General features: G+C 35.7%; 1 long non-coding RNA gene across 2 annotated transcripts in view; it reads right to left on the bottom strand.

Annotated features, from left to right (window-relative positions):
- LOC124369860 overlaps positions 1 to 15,741 on the bottom strand; it is a 36,996-nt gene extending 21,255 nt beyond the window's left edge. The window contains exons 1-3 of one of the 2 annotated variants that reach the window (XR_006923118.1): positions 15,354 to 15,711; positions 11,086 to 11,295; positions 2,523 to 3,466 (exon numbers count right to left, since the gene is read on the bottom strand). This is a non-coding gene — a long non-coding RNA (uncharacterized LOC124369860). Of the gene's footprint in view, positions 1 to 1,284; positions 3,467 to 11,085; positions 11,296 to 15,353 lie in introns of those variants that run through there. The other variant, XR_006923117.1, reaches the window with a different exon arrangement.
- Positions 15,742 to 16,101: the final 360 nt, after the last annotated feature.

The raw sequence follows: 16,101 nt of genomic DNA, 5'->3' as shown, positions 1-16,101 counted from the left end.
GAAATAGGGACAAGATTATATTACTTGGTTGCTACAAGTGTCAAACAATTTAGAAAAAAAAGAAAACCAAGATGGCTGCCACTAAACTCTCACAGTGAAAGTGATTCCTTATTTCAGCAAAGTTTTAGTAGGTGAACCAACATATCCCTACTGAACTAAACTTTAACACCAAACTGTAAGTCTTACATATATAATAAATACTTACTTGAAGAGAAAAATTTAAAACCTTTCTCCAACATAAGCTATCATTTAGAACCAACCCATCAAGTCAAAATATCATTTTAAGCAACCTAAGGCAGATTCATTTAAAAACATTCACTTTGCAATACTCAAGAACATAGAGCCTAACAACACTAAATAACTTCATAATCTTAATTTAAAAATGTAAAATCTCTACAAATCTCCTACATCACTGCCATCTCATATCTACTAGATACATGTAAGCTTCCAACACAGCAGTATATCTAGAACACCACTGCTGACTGTGGGTAGTAAGCTGAACTGACCATAGATAACACTGTAAAGCCTGCTGTCTCACAGACTCTGCCTAGTTTATTGGTATAATTCACTCTTATTTCATCATTAAATCATGGTCGACGACATAAATAAGTAGTTTTCAGGTAAGTGTAACTCCTTTTCTTTCTGTTCTCTTTTTCTTCCTTTTTTTATATTTTTAGGTACTGTACTAATTATTCTCCTACCTGAAAAGGATGGATTTCAAACCACAAAACTTGTGTTATACATTTTGTAACATATAACGATGGCAAATGCCTGAAATCCTATTACTCTTTCTAACTTTCCATCGTCAATAACAAACTTTAAACAAGGTATTTTTAATAAGAGCTTTTGACTCTGTAAATATAGATATTTAACTTGATAAGTTAGAAAACCACAGAATAAAATGGACACCTCATGATTTACAGAAATCTTACTTAGTCTGTTGGAAATAATTTGTTACTATTTTTTTTTTTCTTTATAAATTGCACTTAGTCCTGTAAGAATCTTTGTGCTGCTTCCGGAGTGACAGGATATTCAGGATAGGTAAGGTTAGGGAGTAGGGGCCGCCTCCTATCGAGATCCATGAGGAAGAATTAGGGCACTACATCTCAAAGTCATGACTCCCCGGAAGAATGGGAGGTCAGCTCTGAACCGGCCTCTCCAGTCAAAGTAGGCAGGGGGTGGCACACCCTTGTTGAGGTTAACAAGAACCTCTGAGGTTAGGGAACAAACCCCACCAACTCCAACAGTCGTCTCCACAGTAGACTAGACCTATAGAATTGCCCATGAACCCCAGAATCTCAACATTTGTGGTTAATGATGTGCCGCTACTGGACATCCATAAGGTTGCCCAGATTGAAGTGGGACATCGGTTATTGCTGTCCCCAGTGGTGGGTTCAACTGGTAGGTATAAACCAGCCAGAAGTGATCCCTGCTGGGTAATTTGTTACTATATAAAAAAACAATCAGGCTGAAGGTACATACAAAAGAGCAGATGTTAATTGTGGTGTGGTATTTTTCTTGGTCTATTTTTATTCTTAATATATATTGATTGGAAACATAAGTAATCCTAAGAAAACAGTATTATATGCAGATGACACATCTAATACTTTACAAACACAAAACTTTTGAAGATTTAGAAATCATAGTAAATATACAAATGAATAATATAGTACAATACTCAACATTAATGAATACATCAGTCAATGCAAATACATTTATAACTTTAAATTTTACTTCAACTTAAAATATCTTTTAATTTAAATAGCAATCGATGATTTAGACCTAGACAATGCCACAATAATCATCAACCAAATTTTAAATAAGAATGAACATATAACTCTTTGTTTGACTTTATCTAAAGTATTAGTATATTTATTTTTAGAAAACTCTGCCTGAATCCTGCAATTAAAATGCTCTTAAAACACTACTTATGCATTTTCCTCCACTTTGTTTATAGTACTGATACATGGGGAAATATATTTAAAAAGATCATTGATACAATAAATACTATTGATAGAAAAAAGGAATACGTTATTACTTTAGTATTGGTTATAAAAATTCCTGTAAACAAAAATGAAGACAACTTCCTATTATGACAGTCTCTTGATTACAACATTATGGAGGAATCTTGGGCAAATTTAAGACTTGTAATTGTTATAACTATTTTGTGTATTGATTCCTACACACCAAGGATGTAGCCAGCGAGGTGTCTAGAGCACCTCCCCAAATTTTCAATTACTCACATTTAATGCTGAAGGATTGTTCTCAACAAAGAAATGGGTCAAGAACTTTTTTAGGAACAAAATGGAGCCTTCTTACTCTCTGCCTACTAAAGCAAAATATCAGTTGTCTGGACCCCCCCAAAATATTTCTTGCTTCACTCACACAAACACAAACATGTGTACGTGCAGACAGACACACACACACTCAGTAAATCTTGTCATATTATTCAAGAAAATCTGATAATTCATGTTCTTCCTCCCTTAGTCAGCTCAACGTGGTCCTTTCAATTACATTTTTACCTTAATAAAAAAATGAAAATTTGCTGTTGTCAGGTCAAGCTAATAAGGATGTTGTTCCAGAGTCATCAATCGTGCTGATACTGGTTGTTTTCTTCTGAAGGCATCTTGTAGACGTTTGAGAACTTTCAATGAATTTTTCACACCCCTCCGAATACAAGTTTGTGAAGTTTGTAACGCACACATGAGTTCTGTGTCTCCTAGCTTTATTGGTTTGCTTGTCCATAGACGTGCATTGTGGCTCCTGTGATGCCATGTACAAGTACATCAGTCAGAGAGATTGGTCCTTGGTTGACTCTTTTCTCTATCATTGAGATTGTGCCAATTATGTTTGACCCATTGACACTCCCAATGGCTTCATCAACTAGTTGTTTATAGTTGTTATTCTGCTCAGATGTGTGTGCAACTTTACGTTTTTTCTTCACCTGTCCAAACCTTATTTTATGTGGGTTCAGATTTACTTTCTCATGGGGTTTGCCAAAACAAAGGCTCACAAATATCACCACCATCGCGACTGCCATAGTTGCTAGAGGCTGTGGACAGATGTTGACAACTTCACTCTGTTCTTTGCTCAAAGCTCATCACTCCATGCCCCCGTCTTTTACCAGGCTGATTACATGAAGGTGAAGACGGAGATTACAAGGTGGCATCGTCTCTTGGTGTCCTTTCTCAACTTGGCGTCTTGGTGTCTAGATTTCTTCATCCAGTTTAATCATCTTCTTGTAGCACTTTTTCTTCCCATATTTTATGACAACTAACTTGAAAACAATATTTCTTGCTGTTAAAACACTTAATTTCACCTTCTGAATCATTTCACTGTTCTTATGATCAATGGAATTTCAGCATGTCCCAACGTTATGCTATCCCACCACTGCCACCAAATTTCCAATGTGTCTGGGAGGGGATATTTTAAACATGGTAGATACAGCTGCTACCACTGGATGATTCTGGAAAAGAAATTAATTTTGATCAAAAACTTCATACTTAAAAATTGAGTGTTTATTCTACTAATTGATATAAAAATGTTACATTCTGAATGTTTTAAATAGGAGAACACTTTTGTTTACAGACACTGCAAATTTTTTTTAGCCTTGAAGGAATTGAAAATCTAGGAGGTACAGTGAAAATAAGTCACAAAATTAACACAGGCAACCACCCACTTATAAACAAAAGACAATATAGTTTGCCGCATACACAGAGTCAAATGTTACAGGATCTGATAGAGATCAACTGGATAAGGGAATCATAAATCCTAGTATGTCACCAAGGTCAGCACCAGTAGTCATAGTACCAAAGAAACTTAGTCTGAATGGAGTTGTAACTCACAGAATGTGCATCAACTACAGAGAACTGAACTCATGCACAGTACCAGAGGTTTATCCTTTGCCAGATACTCATGAAACACTTGACATGCTTGGTGGAAGTAAATTCTTTACTCCGCTAGACATTAATTCTGGGGTTTTCCAAATTAAAATGAATCATGCAGGCCAAGAAAAAACAGTTTTCAGTCAGTAGAACAGGACATTATGAATATACCGGAATTCCCACGGGTCTTATAAACTCTCCTGCAGTCTTCCAAAGGATGGTTGATACCACTTATCAGAACTGAAAGGAAAGTCTTGTTGACCATATATGAATGATACTGTAGTCTACAGCCTGAAAATATAACAGCATGTACAGGATTGAAGTGATGTGCAAGAGAGATTTAAGGAAGTACATTTAAGCTTACAGCTAAAGAAATGTCAAATTTCAAAACCATAAATAAATTCATAGGCCATATGAACACAAATCAAGTAAAACCTTGTCCAAAAATGATCAAAGCTGTAAAGGAGTTCCCTCAGCCAAAGAATCAGGAAAAAATCAGTGGCTTTATTGGATTTTGCAGTTACTACAAAAGTTACAAACTTCACAGATTCAGAGGGGGTGTGAAAAATACATTACTGCACTAACACTTGGCCTTAGATAGTAATATAACTGCATAATGACTTACCAACAAGTGGACACGGAGGAATAAAGACCATGTTAAGAATTTAAGATAAATTCTACTGTCCGAAGATAAGAGTAGAGGTAACAGTATTCGTATGATCATGTGACTCATGCAACAGACAAACAGATGATGAAAAACCATTAAAAGCAACATTAGGGAAGTTCCAAGAAGTGAATGAATTTGCATATAGATTAGCATACGACATTAGTAGGTCCGTTACCTTCGTCTAGATCAAATAACGAATATATCGACTGTTATTGATCATTTCACAAGATGTGGAATATTCATAGCATTACCAGATCAAACTGCTCAAACCAAAGCACAAGCATATGTTCAGTAGGTCATAACATCAATCAGAGTACCAAGAGAACTAATTATAGACCTAGGAAAAAAATTCACATCAGAACTGATTCAAAAGTATAAATAAAGATATTACAGACAACAGCTTACCATCTAAGAAATTAACAAAACAGTCAAAAGAATTCTCTGTATTATTGGATTTATAATGATAATGTGATTGGTAAAGTGTGTTTTTTAACTAATCAATGATAACTAAGAATCTATACAACATTGCCCTATACTCCTAAGTCGTTAAAGTATAATGTTGGATTTAATATTCTACAAAACCAAATTACGATTCTAGATTATTATAAAAACATTGTAGTTATCCTTTAGTGGTTTTTGAGATTTGTGCAAAGATGCGTAGGATGATCACTTTTCCTTATCTAGATTGTTTAGTCACTTTTATGATATTCAAAAAACCTGAAGAAATGTGAGAAAAGCTGACTACACAATATTAAAAACCAAAGCGATTTTTTGGTGATCCACCTCTAGTAATATTTAAATTGGATAATCAAGGAAATCATAAATTCCAGTAAATCCAAACCTGAATGCTAATTAGTTATTCAGTCTCACTAATTAAAAAACATTTTTATTCATAATGTTTGGTTATTTTTAACCTCCAATAAGTTGAATCAGATTAATAACTTTGTTAACCTTACATTTGTTATATCCAGGACTTAGTGCCATTTACATTAAATAAATGGAACTCTACTGTATTATGATTGACAGCTAAAGTATAAAATAAATAAATAATGCTAAAAAAGGACGAATACCAATTTTAATCCTCAAGTCCACTCATTTTTAATATTGAACATAGTGTTTGTCTGTACACACACAAACACAAGCAGGAGACACACACACACACAGATGAAATTATAATCATGGTAATGTTAATTGTCAGTTTTAAAGGCTTGACACTCTTTAAAAAGCATCTGTCACACAAAATAATTGCTGTATTAGCTCCAACAGATAAAGATAAAGAGAAGGGATATTATACCTTATTCTTTGATATTTATACCTCTTTGGCTACATTTTAATTTCAAATAGCTTTATTCAAACAAAATTTACGTACATCAGTATGAATAGTGTTAATTATAATTTCTAATTATAATGTGTTTTTAAAACGAGGCAATTCAGTTTTTGATTTCCCTTGTAAAAAACACGGTTCCTTTCTTAAAAAACATTTTTCTGTAGATTTCACTAAAATCTAGATTCATTACCCAACACTTAGAAAAGTCCATATATTTTTTTTGTCTCCCAGACTGGTAGTCATATGTGTACCATCATATTTAAAAAATTATATATGATGCTAATAATATGATATATCATTTGTCATATAATATTAAATATATGGTATAGTAAGATTCTTGTGTGCCTCAGTTTACTTTGTACAATTCACCTCTCTAACAGCGGTCTTGGTTAAATCTTTAAATCAACTCAAAAACTCTTTATTCATAAATTGTATTAATTTAACATGTTCATCCCATGTAAAATTATTGTCAAGCACTAATCGAAGATATTTATTTTAATCATTTTTATTTATTTCAATGTCGTTAATGAACATAATGAATTGAACTTATTTTTCATTTGGAATTTTATTTCAGGAAGAAACTACTGGTAAGTTTGAAATAAACTAAATTTTAACATTTAAAACCTAATAGCACTACTGCTGTTTAATATTATCCAAACAGTTACAACATGTACCTACACATCTTTGTCACTTAACCTTCAAACAAGGTAAATTATGATTTGGTAGGGTGGTATCACAAACAAGCTGATCAACAATGTAATGTTGTGAGAAGTGGATATTATTTGTTAGCTAGTCTGTAATAGTTCCAAAGAGTGAAGTGCAATACAATATAAATAACTGGATATTTGTTTACCAGTTTAGTGTAATTTAAAATTGTAGCATACTATTAGGACTGCAATGTCTTTGTTATTTGCAACAGAAGGATATGCCGACATGGTATTTTGCTTAGCATGTTTGACGGAAATGCAACCGCTGCTACCAAAGACGTTTTCCTAACCACAGAGTTCCAAACCCGAAAACTATCAGTGGTACATTTCGTACCTTAAGAGGAACAGGTAACCTTCCAAGCATTAATACTCACCACGATCGTCCTACTCAGAACAAAGTCAATATTGAAGAAGCTATTATCGTGGCTACTCAACGCAGTCCGGGTGTTGGTACATGACGCCTTTCCAGGCGATTTGAAGTGTCTCAGTCTATGGTGTGGAGGACTTCGCGTAACAATAACATGTTTCCTTACCATGACAAAAAAGTGCAAAATATTCAACCAACCAAACCTCCTCTTCGTTTAGAATTTTGCAACTGGTTAATTATGAATCGCCAACACCACAAATGCATTTTATTCATGGACAAAGCTCAATTTACTCAAGATGGCATCAATAACTTTCACAATGAACACAGTAATGCAGAATTCAATCCACATAGCACTATTGAATGTAACTTTCAATACGGATTTAGTGTAAATGTATGGTGTAGCCTCCATTACGATCGGTTAATAGGACCGTTCATTCTACGAGGACATCTAAATTCCAACATTTACCTGGAATTCCATAGAGAACAATTACAGCAATTATTAGAAGATGTTCTATTAGCATCAAGATGCAATATGTACTATTAGCACGATAATGCTCGTGCCCACTTCTCACGTAACGTAACTGTGTACTTAAACAAGCAGTTTCATGGGTGATGGATTAGTCGCGGTGGACCACACACCTGGCCGCCAAGATCACCAGATCTAACGCCGTTAGATTTCTGTGTATGCGGTTGGATGAAGAATCTAGTATACATGGTACAATAAGCTCAGAAAGTGCTGGTAACACTACTCAAATCACTCTGTATATGAATAAATTGACATATAAATTGTTTGCTTTAGACTGACCAGTTCCTCTGCCTGTGACACCAAGACCAGCTCCTTCGAGACTCGCGCTTGTGTCACCTCCAGCATGCACGATGACACGTCCTGGCAAAAAGACCTTTTCCAAGGGCGACACTAGCGGTTCACCTGCCACTTTATCTCCTGTGAATTCTGATAAAAGTGATTGTGTTTTTTTAGGGACCCCAAGGACGGCCGACAGGCAAAATTGACTGATGTTACCCAACAAATACAAACGAATTCAAAATTTCTCAATCAGGTTCAAATCCGACTGCATCACTAAAATGCCCAATCTGCCACTAACAAGCTTGACGAAATTCAATTGATGTGTGAAGAAACGAAAACAGATGTACTTGTTGTAACTGGGAATGGTTTTAATGACAAGAACATCGACCTATGCCAAATTCCAAATTTCACATTGGCTAATTCATATTACCCACAACTTTCCAAAGGAGGAGGAGTTGCCATTTTTGTCAAAAAACATTATTCTTTTTCTCCCTTTTCACTCGTCAAAACTATTGAAAAAGACTTTGAAGCAGTTGGCATAAAATTCAATTCAAACAGATCAAAATTTACAGTCATCAGAATCTACAGGTCTTCCAATGGCAATGAGGAAAATTTCTTTACAAATTTTGAAGCCCTACTGATGGATTTAACCATCAACAGGGTTATATCCTAATGGGCGATTTTAACATCAATGCGATGGACACTAATCATCCTTCCACCAAACGATTTGTCGATTTGTTAAGATCATTCGACCTTGAGTTGTTGGTCAAAACGCCAACGTGTTTGACACAGTCTACACAGTTGACAATCGACAATATCATATCTAATCTCCCAAGTGTCGCAGTGTCCGCGGTCAATACAGCTATCTCGGACCACTACGGCCAAGAGGCTATTATTAGTGGAGTAAAAATTGAGAGGGAGCCCAAAATCACTAAAACAATAAGAGACTTAAGGCCAGGAAACATCACTCTCCTCAACACTTCCCTTTCCAAAGAAGATTGGAAATTCCAAGAATCAAGTCTTTTGGTAGAACAGCATTTTAAAATGCACACTAAACTTTCATGTCAACATGTACTGTCCTCTCAAAAACATACAAGTTTGTCTCAAAACAGTAAACAACAAATTGATCACTAAAGAAATTTAAATTTCTAGAGAAAAACTTCTCAGAAATTCAGAAAACATCTCACAATGAAGAATTCAAACGGTTTTTTAGAAATTACAAACTAATTTACAGAAAAGTGATCCAGGCGGTAAAGGCATATGATGTTTCTAAATCAATTATATTAAAAAAAATATTTCTAAAACTGCTTGGAACATCATCAACAATTAAAAAAAAATCATGCAATAATCAAATCAAATTAAAAAATGGTGACAGACTTGTGGAGGACGCGGTTGAGGTTGCGAATAGGCTTAACAGATTCTTCGGATCTATTGCTTGTGAGCAAGGCCCTTGCCCATCACTGCCACAAGGAATCCCAAAACGGAGACAGTGTCCAGTAGCCTCACTGGCACTAGCACCTGTCGTTGAGGAAGAGCTTGAAAAAATAATTCAGCAGCTCCCAGCCAAAAAATCAAATGATTTAAATTTAATGTCAATGTGGCTAATAAAAACATGTTCAAAGCATATTGTGAAACCATAAGAAAGATGATCCCCACTCCCCACACAATTACTGGCCTGTCTCAATTTTGCCAGTTTTGAGCAAAATATTCGAAAAACTTTTCTTGGTAAGAATACTTTACTAATTTTTGAATAAGTACAACCCGCTATCTGAAGACCAGTTTGGCTTCAGTAAGGGTAAGTTGACAATAGATGCAGTTGTACATCTAGTCGATATAGTTGTAGAGGGGCTAGAACATCGGGATCCCACATTGAGTGTGTTCGTAGACTTATTGAAAGCATTCGACTGCGTTGACCATGTTACAATGCTTGACTAACTTGAATCTCATGGCATCCGTGGCATGCCTCTCTAGTGGCTCAGGTCATTTTTAAGCCACAGAACCCAAATTGTCCAGATCTCAAAACAAATTATCTGAACCAATTCACCTGAGCTATCGTGTCCCACAGGGCTCAATTCTCAGTCCAATTCTCTTCCTGATCTATGTCAATGACATAGGTTCATCACTTCTGCACGGAAAACTTGTGCAGTGTGCCCTGTTTCACTAGCAAATCAAAATTGATTCTGGAACAGCAGAGTTTTGTTGAGATCAACAACTGCATCCAACATTTTAACAGCCTCGATCTTAAGACAAATTCTGCAACATCTAATTTTCTAAATTTTGCTTTGCGATTAGTAGACAGGCATGACGAGCCAGCTGTTATGTTAGCTGACACAATGTTGGAAGAAGTCTACTGCTTGAAATTCCTGGGAATATACCTAGATTGAGGGTTGACTTGGAATAATCACATCGATCACGTTTGCTCCAAATTGGCCTCAGGCATTTATGTTTTGAGGTCTCTAGCCAAATACTGCCCTATTCAGGTTCTGATGATGGCGTATTATGGCTTGATTTACCCCCATCTCACTTACGGGTTGGTGTTGTGGGGAGCTGGTGCAAACAATCAATTTATGAGAGTGTTCAAGCTGCTAAAACAAACGATCCGCATTATTGCTCTGCTGAAATTTAGAGAGCTGTGCAAGGAAGCCTTCAAAAATTTACAACTGTTGATGCTGCCCAGTCTCTACATCTTGGAAACAACTGTTTTGTATGTCTAAATGTACCATGACGAAAGGGCCGAGACATACATGCGTATAAGACTAGAAGCAGAGATAACTACCGAACTGGTAGACACAGAACGTTGGTTTATGAGTTCTTGCCTTCACAGGCAGGTGTTCATTTTGTCAACAAATTACAAAATTCAATAAAAAACGCTCCAACGCCCAAGGTGTTAAAAACTCGTTTGAAACGCTTTTTAGTGTCACTAGCATTTTATAATGTAGACGGGTTTTTAGCATATGATTGGGAGACCACCAATTAAAAAGACTGACTGAATCCGTCGCTGGAAGTGGGAATCATTGGCGAATGAATGGATGTATGTAAATTGTATGTCTGAATGAGATCTATTGTGGGGTTTATGACAAAATTCTAGCAAGTAAAAAGTTGACTTTTGCCATGCGTTATAGAATGTTCCAGCAATAAAAATCTGATCTGATTTGACAGTTATTAAATGGGATACATTGTAAAAAAAACATCTACATGGGAGTTGAAATAGAGCCACGAGTACAGAGTGACACCATTGCCAGTTCTAGGGTTAAAACTGCATCAATTCTCTGATATAAAAACTATAACATCCGTAAAATCATAAAGTGCTAAAATTTAAATTTCTTACCAGCATGACCAAGAACTCCTATAATAGTGTTTCTCCAGTTGTCCTTATCTGTAGTCTTGTAATCAGTTATTGTTTTTTTATAGTCAGATTATTCGCATAGGTGGAAGACAGATATCACAAAATTAAGAGTTTCAGTACAAGTTGAACACTATCAGGAAGCTGAATGATTACATAGCATCTATCTGTTTCTCTCTCAATACAGAAAGGCATCTGTAATAAATTACAATCCATATGTGAAGAACAAATGTAAACTTAGAGATAGGCTATGGCTAAATACTATTATATTACAAATAATAAAAATTTGTTGGTAAATAGTTATTGTATTCTGGTATAGGCCTACACATGTACAATTTCTGTCAATAGTGTTGTTTATCTAACAATTACATTTTATTTATATACAAGAGTTAACTCGAAAATGTTGTAAATAATTTAGCCTGTATACAACAGAGTGACATAAATGTAGCATTTAAGTAATATTTACTTTAGCCACTTCACTTTTTTTTTGTACAAAGAACTAGTATATGAACTGTGACAGTGACAGTGATGCATTTGACTATCTGTGTGGGCTATGGCATGCCTGCAGTATGATAATTGACCACCAAGGCAACAGAATTATCGATACATCTAATTATCTAATCTACTGAACAATAACAAAACTAAAATAATATACCTAATTACATTATAGGTATTTCATATAAGGGTATAATTTAGCTAATTTTTATTAAAAAAAAATAATAAAAATGAGTTCAAAACTATCTATGTGTATACAACGTATTGTAAAACTTACTTCTTACTAAATATTTTGAAGGATAATGTCTGACAGCTTGTGTCTCAAATAAGAAGGTCATAGACATTGTTGCAGTCATTACTCAAATAACCCATAAATAATTTTACACTGTTTGAATTATTTTTAAGCAATATTGTTATAATACAGGGTGGCCCATAAGTCAGTTGTCAGAAATGAAAATACAAAGTTACCAGAAAAGTACAAATACTTTATTTGTACAAAGTACAGTATTATTAATGTAATCATTATTTTAAAGAGTATCTAACCTACAATAGGTGCTCAAAGTGGCTTCCACGATGTTCTATACAAACATTGCATCTTTTCAACACTGAATTACAAATCCGTTCGCATATGTTCAGAGACTGTAGGTTTTCAAATTCTGATTCTATACGTTCCTTCAAATGATCAATGTCACGAATACTGATGGAATAAACCTCATTTTTGAGAATACCCCAGACTGAAAAATCCATAGGCGTAATATCTGGGGATCTTGGAGGCCATTCAATAGTGCCCCATCTGCCAATCCATTTATTGAAGTTTTCATTGAGAAAGTCTCTCACAATAACTCCATAATGAGGGGGAGCGCCATCTTGTTGCCATATCAACCTTTCCTTAACCGGCTGGACATTTTCAAATAGTGGATTGTTTTCTAGTTCAATAAGCAGTTCATAATGTATTTCTCTGTAATTTTCAGCATTAACAAACCCATTAAAAAAATACGGCCTGATTAGCCCACCGCTGAATATCCCTGCCCATACACTCACGCCAGGAGCGTTCAGTTCTGTCTCCATCACCACATGTGGATTAGTAGAATCCCAATAAACACAGTTATGTCGATTCACTCAGCCATTCACTTTAAAAGTCGCTTCATCGCTCCAAAGAATGTATTTTAAAAACATTAGATCAGCTTCAGCTCGGATTGTGTACCATACGCTGAATTCCTGTGGTAAACGCCTGTCGGGATCATCTTCATTTAGGCCTTGAAGTAAAGTAGGCCTATACGATTTCAATTTCAAAGTTTTCTGCATCCTTTGTAGACTTGTTCTAGGTAATCCACTTGGACGCTTTCCTTTGAGATTTAGTAGGTGATTGCACAAAACATTGCGCAACAACATTAAGATTCTCTTCTGCAGTTACAGACACTGGCCTACCTTAACGAGAAAGCTCCGCCACTGACCCAGTTTCTTCGAACCTTGCATTTAATTTCCGAATACCTTGTCAAGATGGAGGTCTAACGTTTGGACAACGTTCCACAAACATATCACACACATCAATGTAATTACGATCATATTTCCACCATGATTTAAACACAAATACACGCTGTTCTGTACTTAATTTCCTATTCATCGTTGACTAAATAACTTACAACATAACCTCAAACTGCTATTGTAAAGTAACTTAGCGTAACTGCTGCCGGGTTAACAACTGTAGTCAAGTTCACAACAGCGCAATTGCGCTAGTCAAAACATCGTCTAAAACAATTGCAAGTGACAAATAACTTATGGGCCATCCTGTACATTAAAAACAGCTAGCATTATATTAATTTTAAATAAATATAATAAGAATGGTTTTGAATACGATAATTTACATATTTCTAATAGATAATTAGGTCTGCTAATTCGATTGTTGAGGTGGCTGTTTATTATACTTGCTGCAGATGTACTTCTGCTTCTTCTTCTTCTTCTATGGGGCGGCCTACTGCCAGCACTTAGACCTCAAGATCCTTTTGTGCATCCCGGAAGCACACCATGAGGCCTACCAGTATATGATTTCAGCAGTTCCACAAACCGCCGAAAACAACCTATCAGGTCCTCCTGGGAAAATTCACCACCCGTGTCCAAACTACCAAAGATGGCATACCGCTCCATTACTATTTTAGGACAATCAAAGAGCAAGTGTTCAGCAGTTTAATCCTGCTCATCACACATTCTACAGAGCGGATCCTCCTGAAGGATGCCGACTCTGTGAAGATGTTCCTCAGGTGACCATGTCTCGTGATCAGACCTATAACCCGAGAAGACATTGATCTATTTAGTGAGAGAAGGTCAGACGCCACTCTGGAAGAAGGTGACTGTAGTACCATTCCGCTCATTCTCATGCCCGGATGCAACCTCCACCTTCTCTCATGTTCAATGCGAACCCATTTCGAGACAGCCCCAAAGCATTCACACCTTGGAATAACGCAGAACATTTGATGGCCTGTCATAATTGACGCTGAGCCCTGGTTGGCCAGGGCTTCAGCTCTTTCATTCCCAGGGATCCCCTTATGACCAGGAACCCAACAAACAGTCACATTATCGATTCTAGCAAGGGAAGAAACAACTTGATAGCAGTCCCAGACAAGTTTGGATTTGAACACATAAGAGACCAGTGCCATCAGTGCTGCCTGACTATCCGTGAAAATATTGATCGTCTTACTCCTAAAACGCAAACGAAGATGCTCACAAGCACATTCCATAATGGCTGCGACCTTCAACTGAAAAAATGTAGGATAAGAACCCATAGGGACCACCAGCTCCCTGCATGGTCTCACCCCATAATTCCAGCACCTGTGCCACTTTTTGTTTCAGAGCCGTCTGTAAACCATTCAAACTCCGCTGGTGGAAGAGGTTTCCTTCCCTTCGACCAATCGTCCCTAGGAGAGTACTTAGTGGGCTTAAAAAAAATAATTCCAAAAGTTTATTTCAAAATTGTAAAGGAAGATACATTATGAATTGTGAGACACAAAGTTTGGAGATTATAATACGTTTCTAAATATAATTGTTTTCTCAAGTGTTCAAAACTTGTGGCATGATGACGATTATCTAAGTTACACTACAATACAAACATTATTAATACAGTAAAATCTTGAACTAATTTTAAAAATCATAATATTTTAGATCTTCTTAAGTGCTGTCAAATGCTGTTCTCTAAATTTGTTTATACTCTTCAGTTCGGGTTTTTGAAGTTTTGATAATCTAACCTTTCATGGACCCCCTAGCAGACCACCAGTTGGGAACTTGGGGGGGGGGCTGCAGTACAGTAAGCGGTAACTACCACAATTACCAAATTACTGATTAAAAATACCTGCACTCAAGACAAAGTAGGCCTAAACAATTTTTATACAAACTGGGATCCAAAAGAGTATGAAAATTATATATCTAATGATTAAGCTTTGAAATATATATACCTAATGTTACAAGGTGGTTAAAACATTCAATTATTGATTTATCATGGATTGTTGCAAAATAGCAAAGACATGTTATAGATTAGTCATTTAATAAAATTTGATATTTATTTTTAAGCCCTATTTCGACAAACTGGAAGTACATATATTAAAATATGCAAATGATGTGTTTTAAATTACTGTTAAAGGATTTAATAAAGAATTAAACATTGGAAAAAAGTCTGGTAATACTAGGTAAACAAACAGTCATAATTTTGGGCAGATGCACAATAACAATACTAGTCTACTGGAAAAATTACCGAGACTTGAACTTACCTCAAAATTCTAATAAATCTTTGATGAAAGTGTTGTATCTTGTACTAATACAACCCACAAAATATATGTAACAAATATTCGTAACACTGTGAGTGTTTTACTACAACATATAAGCTACAAAGCTGATCGAAGAAATAATCCATAAGTTTACTAATGGTGTAACTAACACTCCACGCTCAAACATACACCACTAAAACGTGTTATAAGTTTTATAAGTTATAAAAGAACCCTATTCCACAACCAACACTAAAGAACCAACCTTTCACAACTCAGCAGAAATCACGGATTAATGCAGACAATAGAATAACATAACCTCAAGCTCAAACTTCACATCAGCTGTCGATGTCGCTGCCTGTGTCCTGTGTCTGTGCCTTTTTTTATATAGGGTGACGTGTTCATTTAGCCGCGATGTTCACTGTTGCCTTTTCCATTCTGTGTTGTATGTTTCCTACTTGGGGTTATTTAATGGTCTCTATTGGTTGTTGTTAGGTACAAACATTTACGTTTTAGAGTATTGTTATTAAAGTGGATGTAAAACAGGTTTTGGGAGTGGGATTGATGTTAATTAAAGAGATCTTCTCGCCAAGGGTCAATATGGTATTCCTAACCCGAGGAGGAGGACCACGCATGAGGAATTTCTTGATATGATTACATATATGTTTTGTGTGTGTTTAAATTGTATTTGTATTGTGTTTTAAAATTTGAATGTAATTGAAATGCTTATATAATTATATGGTCTTTTGTTTCA

Source organism: Homalodisca vitripennis, chromosome X (assembly GCF_021130785.1).
Source record: "Homalodisca vitripennis isolate AUS2020 chromosome X, UT_GWSS_2.1, whole genome shotgun sequence".
Classification (NCBI taxonomy): Eukaryota; Metazoa; Arthropoda; class Insecta; order Hemiptera; family Cicadellidae; genus Homalodisca; species Homalodisca vitripennis.
The sequence above is the reverse complement of the archived record's forward strand: the minus strand, read 5'-3'. Positions and strand labels throughout refer to the sequence as shown.